Raw genomic sequence first — 14,374 nt, 5'->3', positions numbered from 1 at the left:
CCGACGACGAGGTGAAAGAAGAGGTTCATAACTTTCTGAACAGCATGGCGACGAGCTGGTATGAAATGGGCATACAAAAACTGCCACAGCGTCTACAGAAATGCATCGATAGAAATGGTGATTATGTCGAAAAATAGCTGAACGTTCAAGCTATAAACTGATTTAAACCATTGTAGAAATAAACAGGTCTATGTACTTATAAAAGAAATTGGAGACCTTACTTTTGGGATTACCCTCGTAAGAGAAATTCAGTCCTTCATCGGGCAAAGATATCAGACTGTGAGGTGCGGAAGAACCAAATTTTTTCACAGATTAGTTTCCTTGGGATAGGATGATAAGTATTTCACAGCTGCCTCCGCGTCCGCAACATCACTTCGGCGAAGATTCGTATGGCCTGTGGATGTGTGTCTGACAACACACTCAACGCGTTCTCTGATTGGTGGCGTGGACCTGTGCCGTGGCACCTGGCAATGGCAGCGGTTCGACATGAGCAAACAGCAATGCAGAGCCAACTGTGCCGTGCCACTGACGGCATTTCCATGGCGGCCAACGCCCTGCCACCCTGTTTTGCTGTGCGGCAGCCCTAGTGGAAACCAGGCTTAATCGGTGGTTGTCGTCGTCTGTAACCTGACACATCTGACATAACGGTGAGTTCAGTGTGTTTCTGTGTCAAGTATGGTACGACTAATTGTCCGCTATATCATTATCATTTACCAGTGAACTGTATGGCGCTGGGCTGCCACAGTGTTGGCAGGACACCTGCTCGCATTCGATAGATGCCGCATTCTGTTGCTGGTATGTTGGGCAGTAGATCTGACATAACGTAGCCATATTCAAGAAAAAATCCCCCATTTGATAAAATGATTGGGAAATTTCTTCACCATCACCAGTGCAATTCAATAAGCTGGTGCTAGTTCATGTATCAAGTTCCGACAGACTCCTATCTTTAGTATTGCACTGAGGTCAGGCGCCACCGTACAATCATGATCGTGGATGTGCACGAGATGCTGCCAGTATGCATCGGGCAATCGTCTTTGGCATTGGAAGAATCTGTATGTACTGGGCTATATGTGATGCCATGTGGGCATTTATGTAGGCTACCCATTGAATCATTCATTAGGCACACGAGCCGTTCCCTCTGACATCATTTCAGAAGGCTTGGAGCAAGCTCAGTGGAAGTCTAGGGATATCAAAGTTACGTGTAGACGATCGAATCGCGGTATTCGCCGAGTGCTGACAGGACGTTACTATCGCCACCCAGAGTTGTCTGCTCAAGTGACACCACATGATGCAGTACTCTTGTAAGCCGTGTTGCCACGGATTTGGCAAAAATCTTAAAATCGCGGTTGATTAGTGATAATAGTCGTTATTCTCTAAGTTGTGCGCCACCTGAAGTTTTAGGTAATCAGCCGCTCTACAAAGACAAGAAGAAGTGGCACGTAGAGAGACATAAGTTCGTGCCTGATTTCAGTAAAACAAGGATCCATTAGCTGTTGGAATGTCGGATAAGACTTCAAGGGTATTTGGTCAGGTCCTGGTGACTTATTGGGCGCCACCTTGCCTACAACTTCTACCACTTCCTCCTCATTAAGTTCCTCCAGCAGTATACCTTCCATCTCTCGACCGAGTGACCCGAAGAACTTGTGAGTAATGTCTTGTAAGGCCTTCTGTGATGTTCTTCTTCGGTGTATAATCAGGTATAATGGTCAATGAAGGCCAGATAAGAACGCTTAATAGCAATGATTTTTGCCTTGGCCCACTTTACCACCACCTGTCGTTCAGGAGATGAGTCCTGGTTGGTACGTTCTCGTAATATCGTGAAATAGAAGCCTGAGGTCTACTGTGTCCACTGTGAGTGTCCGTGCCCAAATGCAACCAGTGCACACTGTATCGCCGGTTTGATACAATGCAGCCACCAACGTAATGTCTGTCGACACCCTTCACAAGACTGCCAAACTCCTTCACTAACTTGGTGACACTCCGGAGTATTAAGGTGGGCCACATTATTTTTCCACAGGTTGCGACTTCGCTACACCTGCTGTCTGTGGAGGGCGACAGTACAGATAAACACCATGTTATCACTGAAAGACCGCTGATCATAGTTTTGCGGCATGGATCATGGTTTGGAGCTGGTGCGTGTTGTACACGCGATGAATGCTACTTTGGTGGAGTGGCTAGTTATACACTCCTGGAAATGGAAAAAAGAACACATTGACACCGGTGTGTCAGACCCACCATACTTGCTCCGGACACTGCGAGAGGGCTGTACAAGCAACGATCACACGCACGGCACAGCGGACACACCAGGAACCGCGGTGTTGGCCGTCGAATGGCGCTAGCTGCGCAGCATTTGTGCACCGCCGCCGTCAGTGTCAGCCAGTTTGCCGTGGCATACGGAGCTCCATCGCAGTCTTTAACACTGGTAGCATGCCGCGACAGTGTGGACGTGAACCGTATGTGCAGTTGACGGACTTTGAGCGAGGGCGTATAGTGGGCATGCGGGAGGCCGGGTGGACGTACCGCCGAATTGCTCAACACGTGGGGCGTGAGGTCTCCACAGTACATCGATGTTGTCGCCAGTGGTCGGCGGAAGGTGCACGTGCCCGTCGACCTGGGACCGGACCGCAGCGACGCACGGATGCACGCTAAGACCGTAGGATCCTATGTAGTGCCGTAGGGGACCGCACCGCCACTTCCCAGCAAATTAGGGACACTGTTGCTCCTGGGGTATCGGTGAGGACCATTCGCAACCGTCTCCATGAAGATGGGCTATGGTCCCGCACACCGTTAGGCTGTCTTCCGCTCACGCCCCAACATCGTGCAGCCCGCCGCCAGTGGTGTCGCGACAGGCGTGAATGGAGGAACGAATGGAGACGTGTCGTCTTCAGCGATGAGAGTCGCTTCTGCCTTGGTGCCAATGATGGTCGTATGCGTGTTTGGCGCCGTGCAGGTGAGTGCCACAATCAGGACTGCATACGACCGAGGCCCACAGGGCCAACACCCGGCATCATGGTGTGGGGAGCGATCTCCTACACTGGCCGTACACCACTGGTGATCGTCGAGGGGACACTGAATAGTGCACGGTACATCCAAACCGTCATCGAACCCATCGTTCTACCATTCCTAGACCGGCAAGGGAACTTGCTGTTCCAACAGGACAATGCACGTCTGCATGTATCCCGTGCCACCCAACGTGCTCTAGAAGGTGTAAGTCAACTACCCTGGCCAGCAAGATCTCCGGATCTGTCCCCCATTGAGCATGTTTGGGACTGGATGAAGCGTCGTCTCACGCGGTCTGCACGTCCAGCACGAACGCTGGTCCAACTGAGGCGCCAGGTGGAAATGGCATGGCAAGCCGTTCCACAGGACTACATCCAGCATCTCTACGATCGTCTCCATGGGAGAATAGCAGCCTGCATTGCTGCGAAAGGTGGATATACACAGTACTAGTTCCGACATTGTGCATGCTCTGTTGCCTGTGTCTATGTGCCTGTGGTTCTGTCAGTGTGATCATGTGATGTATCTGACCCCAGGAATGTGTCAATAAAGTTTCCCCTTCCTGGGACAATGAATTCACGGTGTTCTTATTTCAATTTCCAGGAGTGTATGTCCAGTGGACACATTCCCACGAATCTACCAAGTGCAGATCTCATACCAATACTCTCATTTCTGGGGACAGTTATAACGTGGGAACTGATACTTTTTTTTGACGATGGATCAATTTGTTCTTTATTTTTTCTATCAACAATAATATTTTCGAGTGTTCTTCACTCGGAATTCGTTGTAAATGATTTTTACAATAATATTTAGCAATATTTTTCCCACAGACACAAGGAATAGGATTTTCGTTATAATTTTTACATGATACTTATTTACACAGTGTCTACACATCATTGGATATCCATCTTTTGTATTTTTCTGTGAATTAAAATGATCAATTGATTTCTTAGTTTCCCAGTATTTACAAAGTTTGGATTTCACAGGAGACATGCTCTAGTTGCTGTTGAACCTGCACCATTTATATAGAAAAATTTTATTAATTGGTGTAAAAGCGAAATTTTCTAAGTGCCCTTTCGATATATTACCTTCTTCCAAGAGAGAAGAAGCAAAAAATGGGTTACTCATAATATTTTTCCATCGATCAGGAAGGACACTGAATACAAACTACAAAATAAAATGAATTACTTAGGAAATAAAGCAAAGTATGAAAAATAGTAATAGAATGATGTTCAATGTTGCTAGAGATATAAAACAAGAGAAAAATGAAGTTATTAAATATCATGCCACTTCTTCAATCACTAATCAAGATAAACATAGTGATTTTCTTTAATTAAGGTAACTCATATGTAGGAAAATTTGTATTCTGTTGTAAGAACTTAACATATTATATTGAATGAATTACAAGCAGATTATCCAGAAATGGAAATAATTTTGAGAATCAAGAATCGAAACTAGATAGGTTTATATAATTTAAAGAAAGAAACATTACGAATAACTTCTCAAGGAAATTATAAGAGATATAATGGAAGAATAAATTGAGCCTTAGATAATTGCATCATCTTTATTTACCCAATGATTGTGTGAATGATCAAATCTCAACCTTTTGACATAAATGTTATCTCCTTTCTTTCTGAAAACTTTTTCAATGAGATATACATCTCGATATTTTGTTTTCTGTGATTCATACTCATGAAAATTTCCTTTTATTTCTTCTGCTTCCTATGACTTTAATTTATGTGAGTGGATTAGAATGAATAATAAAAATTTATGTTGACCAATTTGCTGTACATCCTTTCTGAAATATACCTTTTAATTTACTAATTCTAACTTTATTGACTTTTTTATTGTTATCAGTAGTTACAATGGTGCCTATCTTATAATTCTTTACATTTACTTCTATTAGTTTCATATTTAGAGTTGAATGTTTGGTGTTATTGTCTTTATCAACTGATTTCAAAACTACGTCAACCCATTTCTAACCATCCACATCTTTTCTTTTAATGTTCTCTTAAACCTTGCAACAACAGATGCCTTTGATGCAGTAAAAGTTGAATACTGATTACTGTTATACTTTAAATGATATTTTTCATTAGTTCTTGAAAATATTTGTTATAGAATTCTTTTCATTATCTGTTCACAAATTTTTGGGACTTTTCAATGTAAATACATCTTCAAAAACATCACATACATTTTTACCTGTTTTATCTTTGGCTGTAATAGCCCATCCAAATCTGAAAAACATCTATAAAACTTAGTAGATATATTTATATCCTTTATTAATTTTAGACAATCCTTTCAGATTGCCTGAATCCATTTTCACCCTATCTGCTTGCCATAAATCATCTGTACCAAAAGAAGCAACATTTGTTCATTTAAAATTTCTTCTCATTGGTTTATGTAATTCATTAATTATCTATTACCTACAATTTTTTAACGAATTTACTATTTTTAATTTTACAAATTGATCAAAGACCTTCGATTCTTTGCTTGCTATTTTTAGTTGTGGCTCTGTGAAGATTAAGTGTGTCAGTATATTTTTTACACTTTAGATAATAGGTGTGATTGTGGTTGTGCATTTAAAAAAATGTAATGAGATGTATCATTATGCTTCCATTCTGTCATCATATTTAAATTCTAAAAGTTATTCACAAAACGTGATTAACTGACTTGAAATAGGTACATTTTTAACAGATACATTTAGAGATATAAATATTTCATCTTTATTTTTCATTTCAAGTGATGGATAACCGAATTATATTGGATATAAAATTTGCAGTTCATCGCCAGTGAATCTTTTTTATCTATGTTTTAAAATCAGTAGCTGGCAGGTCACGATTAACATTGGCTCCAAATAAAATAATCCTCTTGATTTTTGCATCATACCCTAATGTGTATTTCAGTATTTCTATACCAGTATTAAAATCAAATTTCAGTTTATTTTTTTCATGCAGTCTTTTCTAAAGGTCACTTATTGAACTTACATGTGGTGTTAAATGTGAATTTAAAAAATAATCTGTAAAACCTTTTCTATTTCCTTTTTTAAAAATAAATTTGTTATAATTGAATAATTATCATGATGAACCAGATTAATTTTTTCATTAAGCAGGGCAGCAGTGACATAGTTATTGACCTGTGTTTAAATACTTATCAATTCTTGTTTTGTAATGTATTCTTTTTCTCTGTATTGTTTAGTAAGTGCATCATAACCATTTACCAGATCTTATATAGCTATCATTCTTCGACCTTTAGAACCAAAAATGTTTCAGTTGCTTTAATATGCTATTTGATTATTTTTTTCGAAATCTGTTTTACTTTTTTGAGTCCAGCACCAGGTTCCTTTTCCATTGCTTCGTTATGTCTTTTTCGTTCTATCAACTTTTTATCTGCTTTCTTTTTATTAATAACTGGATTTACTACTGCTGAAAATCAGGCAGCAAGTCAACCAATCGTTGCAAAATAAGTTAAAGCTGGTAAAAGTAAAGGAAGACACCACCATCATGTTGTGTTAGCCCATTATCTTCCTTCTTTTTTGTTAGACATTCATTTATTTATTTTTTTGATAACAGGAATACCTGATGTGATAAGTAAATTCCCTCCAGTTTTATCTCTTTCTTGGTTTTTTGAATATCGGTTAAAATGGTTCAATAGTATTTAATTGATAATTAGGGATATACAAAGACAGTAACTTGTTCTCGAAAGAACAATTACTGTTGATGACTGTGCAGCTTTTACCTGGAATAAATGATGACTAATTGAAAACCTCAGCTGCCAACAGGTGTTGTTGATATACCTCGATGTGGACAGCTGAAAATGTGTGCCCCGACCGGGACTCGAACCTGGTTTCTCCTGCTTACACGGCAGATGCTCCATCCATCTGAGTCACCGAGGACACAGTTGAACAGCGCGACTGCAGGGACTTATACCTTGCACGCTTCCCGTGAGACTCACATTCTCAACTGTCCACAATTCTACATATGTATTATACCTTATTGACATTTGCCCACCCACTCATTACTTGCGCATGCTTTCGCGATTCCCGTAAGAGTTTGGGCAACCTGCGCGCATTCGCACAGATGAAGGTCATTGACTGGGTAACCTTTAACTATATATACGAAGACAGTAACTTGTTCCCGAAAGAATGAATTACTACTATTCTATCGATGAAATCTCTTATATCATTCATCCAAACATTTTCAAATGGTTTTTCTGTATATTTTTTTACTAACCCTTTAACCTATTTTATCAAATGAACTTATTTCTGAAGGATCTGAAGAGTCTGAATCTCTTGGTTCTTAATGTACTTTTGGAAAATAAATGTTAATGACTTATATTATCGGTTTTTTTAATCTCCTCGATTTTATTTAATTTGGATTATTTAAAGAGTATAATTCTCCCAAATGGTATAAAATATGTGAATAATTGGATAAATCAATAGTAGTGAACTTTTCATTCAAATCATCCATACTAATTAGAATCTTAGTTTAAAGAATAATTAATCCATCTGTACCTTCTTATTCTTTTCCCCTATTGTTTAATTTGTTGCCATCGAATTCAACAACAAAACAGTCAACAAATTTAAATCTATCAACAGGTTTTTATCTAAAAGTGGGATCATCACTATGATTAACATACTTTCACTTGCATTGACATTCCTATCATCAGCCTCCGGTATATTTTATCATCGCTCCTTGCTCATCTTATATTTCTTCTACTTTTAAACTCTCCTTCTATCTTTCTACTATTAGTCTCTTCTTTATACTTCTTCAATGCATCTTGAACTTCTGATTCACTTAATCTATAGTCATATTTTCCTGGAATATCATCAGATCAATTATATGATTGTTTCATTGGTTATAAATCTCCAAAATTTTCTTTATCATGATGATACAGAATCATTTGTTTTTAAACTTCTCGGTATTCTTCAATAACTTTCAAAACATTGTCACATAATCCTTCGATTCCTTGTTTAAGTTGTTCAATAGGATCGATAACTGGTTGGTTTTCTTTTTTATATTTTTCATACTCTGTGCTTGGGTGTTTTTTCCAAAGCTAGAATTTCTTTCACTTCTTCAACTTTCTTTCTATTTTGTTTGGACTTTTTAACAACCTCCTCATCATATTTTGCAAACATTTATTAAGGACGAAAGACATTAATTAAACATTTAATGTTTATGTTGTACTTTCGTTTTTTTCCTTATGTTGCTATGAAATGTTGTATTTTATTTCTTAACTTCCCTTCATTTGGTTTTCTAGTCATGCCTATCATAAAAAATGCAAACTACTCATTCCAACATTATCTACACATTACCTTAAAATCATCAAACTTTAAATCACCTTTAACAATATCATGATAAACATGAATTAAATTTGTCATCTTCTCTAAATATATTCAAAAAATTTAAATTGCCTCTGACTAGTTGTTTCAGGACTTTTGAGTGAGTTTGACCTAAATAAAAACAATCTGTTCCTTTATGTTTTCTAGTAAAATATTCTCTAACTAAACCTTAATTTTTTTAGAATGAAGTCATCCAATACAACAACTGAATTTTCTTCACAATCACTGATATAATAATTTCATAATTATTTTCAAAAAAATAGCCGTTTTTTCAATAGTTTTATCTTAAAATTTTTTTACATCTCTTAACATAGTCAGAGTATTTTAACTTCTCAAAACTATTTCAATAAGTATACACTCGATTATTTTTTTCCAATTCAACCATTCTGGTGTTCGAATACAATTGTCAATCATTAATGTTGTTTTCCATTTCCGCTCACCCCAATTATTGCACATCAAACAGAATTAGGTAACAGTTTACTGTGTTTACTTTTCGATTTCTTTTTTGGAATTCTTATTTTTGGTCCCTAATCAATCTTGATTATTTATTTAAAAATTATATTAATCAGTGGTCCAACTATTTCAGTTGACTGGTAAGTCATCTGTTCTCGAAAAAAGGTCTACTGTAGCCGTAGGAGATAGTTAACTTACATTTCACTTGTTGATTTTTATACAACTTTTTTACCTCCAAATATAATATCGAAAAATAAAACAATAATAAGTTATATATCACAGGAGAAACGATAGAAATTCCTGTTGGTCAGTATGGTTTTAAAAATGTAGAAAAATTTATAAAACCAAACATTTTAGATAGAGTTACTACTGAGAGTGATGTTATATTATATATGAATAAGGATGATTGTGTTGGCCAAGTTTTAGGAATTGACAGCCAGATTTTTGAGCCCAAACAAAAAATTGATTCATTGTGGTTTGATAATGTTAAACTACAGAGTATATATTTGAAAAATGGAAGAAACGAAATTTTCCCACAGGAAATGTGGAATGTTAATCCTCAATATAATTTTCTCAAAGAATATGATGATTTTCTTGATTTGCTAAAGATGTCCCTAAAATTATTCCATTAGCATTAATAAATACACATTTTAATTTGGTAGGTGGGATGTTTGTAAGGAATGCTGATCATTTTCATTGAGAAACTAATAATGTTTCTTCCTTTAAACCAAATGCTGAATTTGGAGGATAAATAATTCATGAGATACATTAACCCATAAATATTCAAATTTTTTATCCTATTCAAGATCCAAAAAGAACTGTAATTGATGAAAGTTATAATCTAATTGTCTTTAATCAAGTTACAATAGCAGTAGTTTTAGAAATGTTTTAATCTTAACAAAAATTTTCCTTAATAAATCATGAATAAAATCCAGAGTTATCAATTCTACTCATTTCCTGTGAATAAGAAAACTAAAACTAATTTAAATGTACCAAATAATTAGAAATTGAAATAAATATTAACAATGGATGGTTTCATCCAAATCATGGACTACTTTATATGAATTTCAGTATTATTGGAACTGTAATAAAAAATTGATCGATAATTACGTGATAAAACCGTTTGTTTTTATAACCATAAGGAAAAAAAATAATATTTTATCTAGAATCGAACATGCTTATATGTCTTCATCAGTTTTACTGCATTTAACTTCATCTGTTACAGCCAAAATATGCTTAGAATGGCTTATACTGAAGAATGGAAAAATGAGTAATAAGAGAAATGAAGTACTTTATTCATTATCAATGCTTGGTCTTTTTTTAAAAAAAGATTGTAAGGATATTATGTGGGAAGGAGATTTAACTGTTATTCCTACTGTTCAAGTTCTGGAGATATAATTCTTCTAGGGTTTGATTATATTAATGCTGGAATCGAAATACTAGACACTCTTCCAAAACAAGCTAAAATTGTCATATAATCGATGGAAATTTGAGTACTAATTGTTAAATATGGCCCAAATTACAAGTTAGATCAATGAGGAAATATTCTGAAAAATCCATAAATTCCAATATGTTTTTATGAACTGCAAACTGTAGAAGCAGCTGGATTAAGTGGTAAAAAAATTGTGAGTTACATATCGCAAATTAATATAACACAGTGAAATTTGATATGCCACATTTTGTGTTTCTTTCATTTCTGAAAAATCGTAAAAATAATCAGCTAATTGATTCATCGTGGTTTGATAATGTTAAACTACAGAGTATATATTTGAAAAATGGAAGAAACGAAATTTTCCCACAGGAAATGTGGAATGTTAATCCTGAATATAATTTTCTCAAAGAATATGATGATTTTCTTGATTTTAAACCAGATACTCTACAAAAAGCTATGTAGATGTGAGTAGATTTCGTTTCATAACAAATAATCCAATTTATGTTATTAACATGACTCAAAGAAAAAGTATTGTATCTTCACAAAAACGACTATGAAATTTTGCACAACTTTTATTAAAAAAAAATCCTGCAGACACTTTACAATATATAGTATTGTATTGGAAGAAGAATCTTACGTAAGTTTCACAACACAGAATACTTACTGAAAAATTTTGAATAGCTCTTTATATTAGCACTTTGAGTTTTTAAAATGGTTAATAATTTGGGTGAATAATCAGTTTCGCAACACAGAATACTTATTTAAAATTTAGGAATAGTTCTTTATATGACCACTTTGAATTTTTAAATCGGTTAATAATTTGGCTGAAAAGTCAATCTGCATACGTTCAATACATATCAGATAGTATTAATTCCAAATTTTCAGTTTTGTACTTTCTGGATATCTCTTTTTATGCAGACAAGAAGAAAAAACCTTCCAGGTTTCCCTTCAAAGGCACTGAAGGTTTTGCAATTTATGAGAACGAATTTATTTTGATTCATTTCATTTTTTCCTATTGAACTTTATAGTCTTTAAATGGAACAGTTAAAGGAATGTAGTATGTACGCATTTTACAAGGATAAATGTCGAGAAGTTGGATGTTGTAGAATGTGTATAGTATATAGTAAAGGACATCAGAAAATTGAAGTTACTTGTGAATGTGGTAGAACTATATTCAAGAAATCACTCAAATTACTTAAAAAATCAGCAGTTCATAAAAATTGTATCGCTGCTGACGAACAAAGAATGAGAAAAATTTTAGATAAGGTATAGATTGCCATAATTCATTTTCTGATGTTCACTGTTTATAAAAAATTATATTACATTTGATTTCTTATATTCATCTCTTATAAGAAATATATTAAAATTATTTTCTTACATTCACCTTCTAAAAATATAGTGAATTTGGCCTGAAAAGGTATTTTATAGAAGCTAAAAAAGGTGGGTTCAGGGCAAATAGCTCAATTTTTTGTGAAATTGGGCTTAGCTATTGGGCCAAAAGCAGCATTTCTTAGGTACTACTATCCATTGTTTGGCTATACCATCAATTTCATAACATCTCAGATTACTACGATTCATACAGTCAAAAGCCTTAAGCCTTGCACAATACACTGAAAATATCAGCAAGTACTGTTTTATTTTTGTTTGTGGATTTCATTATGCAATGGTCTAGTGACAGAGCATTTCGTTAGTAATGTAACACAATATCTTCTTGCATCAACACAAAAATCCGCTATGCTGCTATACTTTACTTCTTGTGCTTGATTATGAGACACTGGTGGAATCAAATTGCTGCTTTTTGGAAATATATGTAATAGAGTTTTTACTTATCTGTAGTTCTCGTTGTCTAGGAGATTATTACTCATAGGTAAGGGTTTTGGTGGTAATTTGATAACACAATTTATTAATGAACTGCATCACTTATCTTTGTCCCATTCTTATTCCTTGAATGAATCTTATATTTCAACGCAGTTCCAATATTACCGAATTTGGGAAGTTCACAAAAACTGCCAAGGAAATTGTTTACACATACATACTTCTTACAGCATTCTCACAATGTGAACCCCTCTCAAAAGTGTACAATAAAAGCTTGCATGATGTTGTTGTTTTGCTAGCACAGCCTATTTAAGTGATTATTTGTGTATTTACATTCTAAGAATTCTAATATGAATGGTAAAAGTAAAAATTGTTGACCTGACTCAGTTGATACAAAATGTAATTTATGAAACTAAACGAATTTTAAATATTTTGCATCACAGATATTAGACAGTTGTAAGTACTTTCATTATACTTAAAATGAGTAGAAATAACATTAGTTTTCAGAAATTTATCAAACTATGCTGTTTCAAAGAAAGTGAAAAATTAACAATGGAGAGACCATTTTTGGATAATACAAAAATTTATGTTCGAATCAGTGTTCAATTGAGGGTTCCAAAACCAGATAAGTTTTAGCATGTCAGGGTTCAAATGGCATGTAAACTAGGTGAAAATTGTATTTCTTAAATCAACAGTATATTTAACAATGTAATGCAGAACTTACATGATTACAATTTATATAAATCAAATTAAACTATCAATTCATTTGTCTGCACTCTCATGACAATAATTTTCATGTGAATAATAACGAAACAGCGTTGAAGACCTCAGAAATTTCATATATGTGTATGTACATGACCACAATACAATGACGTCTTTCTACTGATCCTCAGAAAGGTACTGTCATATCCTTTTTTACGCCTGTTCTGAATATAACCATCTTCATCTGATGGAAGCTAGGGATAGACACAGCTTCACTCGAAGATCAATTTGTTGACTGCAGGTCTCAGAGCCACATATTGATGACTTGTCTACATTGACACTTAAGAAGGCACAATCATAATCGTGGTAGATTCGCATTCAGCACTGCTGATATCTCAAAGACAATATACTGCTGAATCACATAAAACTTGCATCGCAGATATTGACAAAATGGACAGTGTGCATTTTTAACAGAATGATAGTCAGGGTCTCATGTTGTTGGCCGATCAACACATCATAATACTACTTTGAAAGTGTTTTCTTTTTGCGCAAACATACTCATATTAAATGGAACAACGCCATCTGACATTAACAAGCTAGATGTAGGGTAAGCAAGAATGTCTGTGGTGTTTACTGCAGGATGTTAGTGCGAATCGTTTACGAGACATCATATTTTGAAAAATTCCTACGCTGACCTTTGTATAATACCTGTGGTTGCACACATTAAAGAACAGTACTACTGCATGCACTATATATGAGGATTCTGACAAGTAACGAGAGAATTAACTGTGACCACTGGCTGTGGCAATACACACTACAGTCTGTTATGGTATGACTGCTGCAGGAGTGCATTAGCATTTCTGCGGAGATGTCCGACTTGGCTGTTGTAATACCTCACTGCATATCATTGGGTGTATTTGTTATTTCCTCACAGAAAGCGTATTTCAGGTATCCCCACAAAAATTGGTTTATCGGCATCAAATTCGGGGAATGGGCCAACCAAGTTACAGGATTTCCATGAGAAATCCGACGATTTGGAAATAGCTCATGAAGACATGCTGTAGTACTTGGTGCACGACATGGTGGGCCGCCGTAATGTTGAAACTACAAGTTTCCCCTAGTCTGTTGAGGAACATCTTCTAGTATCTGTGGAAAACAGTCTGTTAGGAGCCTGTGATACTTATGCGCGTATAGTGTTCTGCCCTTAGAAAATGGGCTTATGAGCTTCACTGTCCCACACCACATGTTAATACTCCACGGATGCTGACATCCCACCTGATGAAGCCAATGGTGATTGCCAGCAAACCATTACTTCACATTTCGGCGGTTTATCTGTCGATGACTGGTAAACGGGCCGTAATACATCTGGAGTATTCTGTCTTAATGCCCATGTACAGAAGTTAAGACCATTCTCATAATCGTTTCCATGCACCTCTTCACGGAGAGAGATGTGAGAGGGATATAATCTACGTTGATGGAGAATGTGTAGGGCACCTGCCTGAGTCATGCCACTTCCTTATGGGATTGCGTGGGAGGTAACGTGTAGATCGACAACAATATCTGCAGGAATGTTAATTTCCCCCTTTTTTGACGTGCAGTAGCGAGTCACATATTTAGCTTTCATATTTGATTTGTGT

Source organism: Schistocerca americana, chromosome 5 (genome assembly GCF_021461395.2).
Source record: "Schistocerca americana isolate TAMUIC-IGC-003095 chromosome 5, iqSchAmer2.1, whole genome shotgun sequence".
Taxonomy (NCBI): Eukaryota; Metazoa; Arthropoda; class Insecta; order Orthoptera; family Acrididae; genus Schistocerca; species Schistocerca americana.
This window is presented reverse-complemented; position numbering follows the sequence as displayed.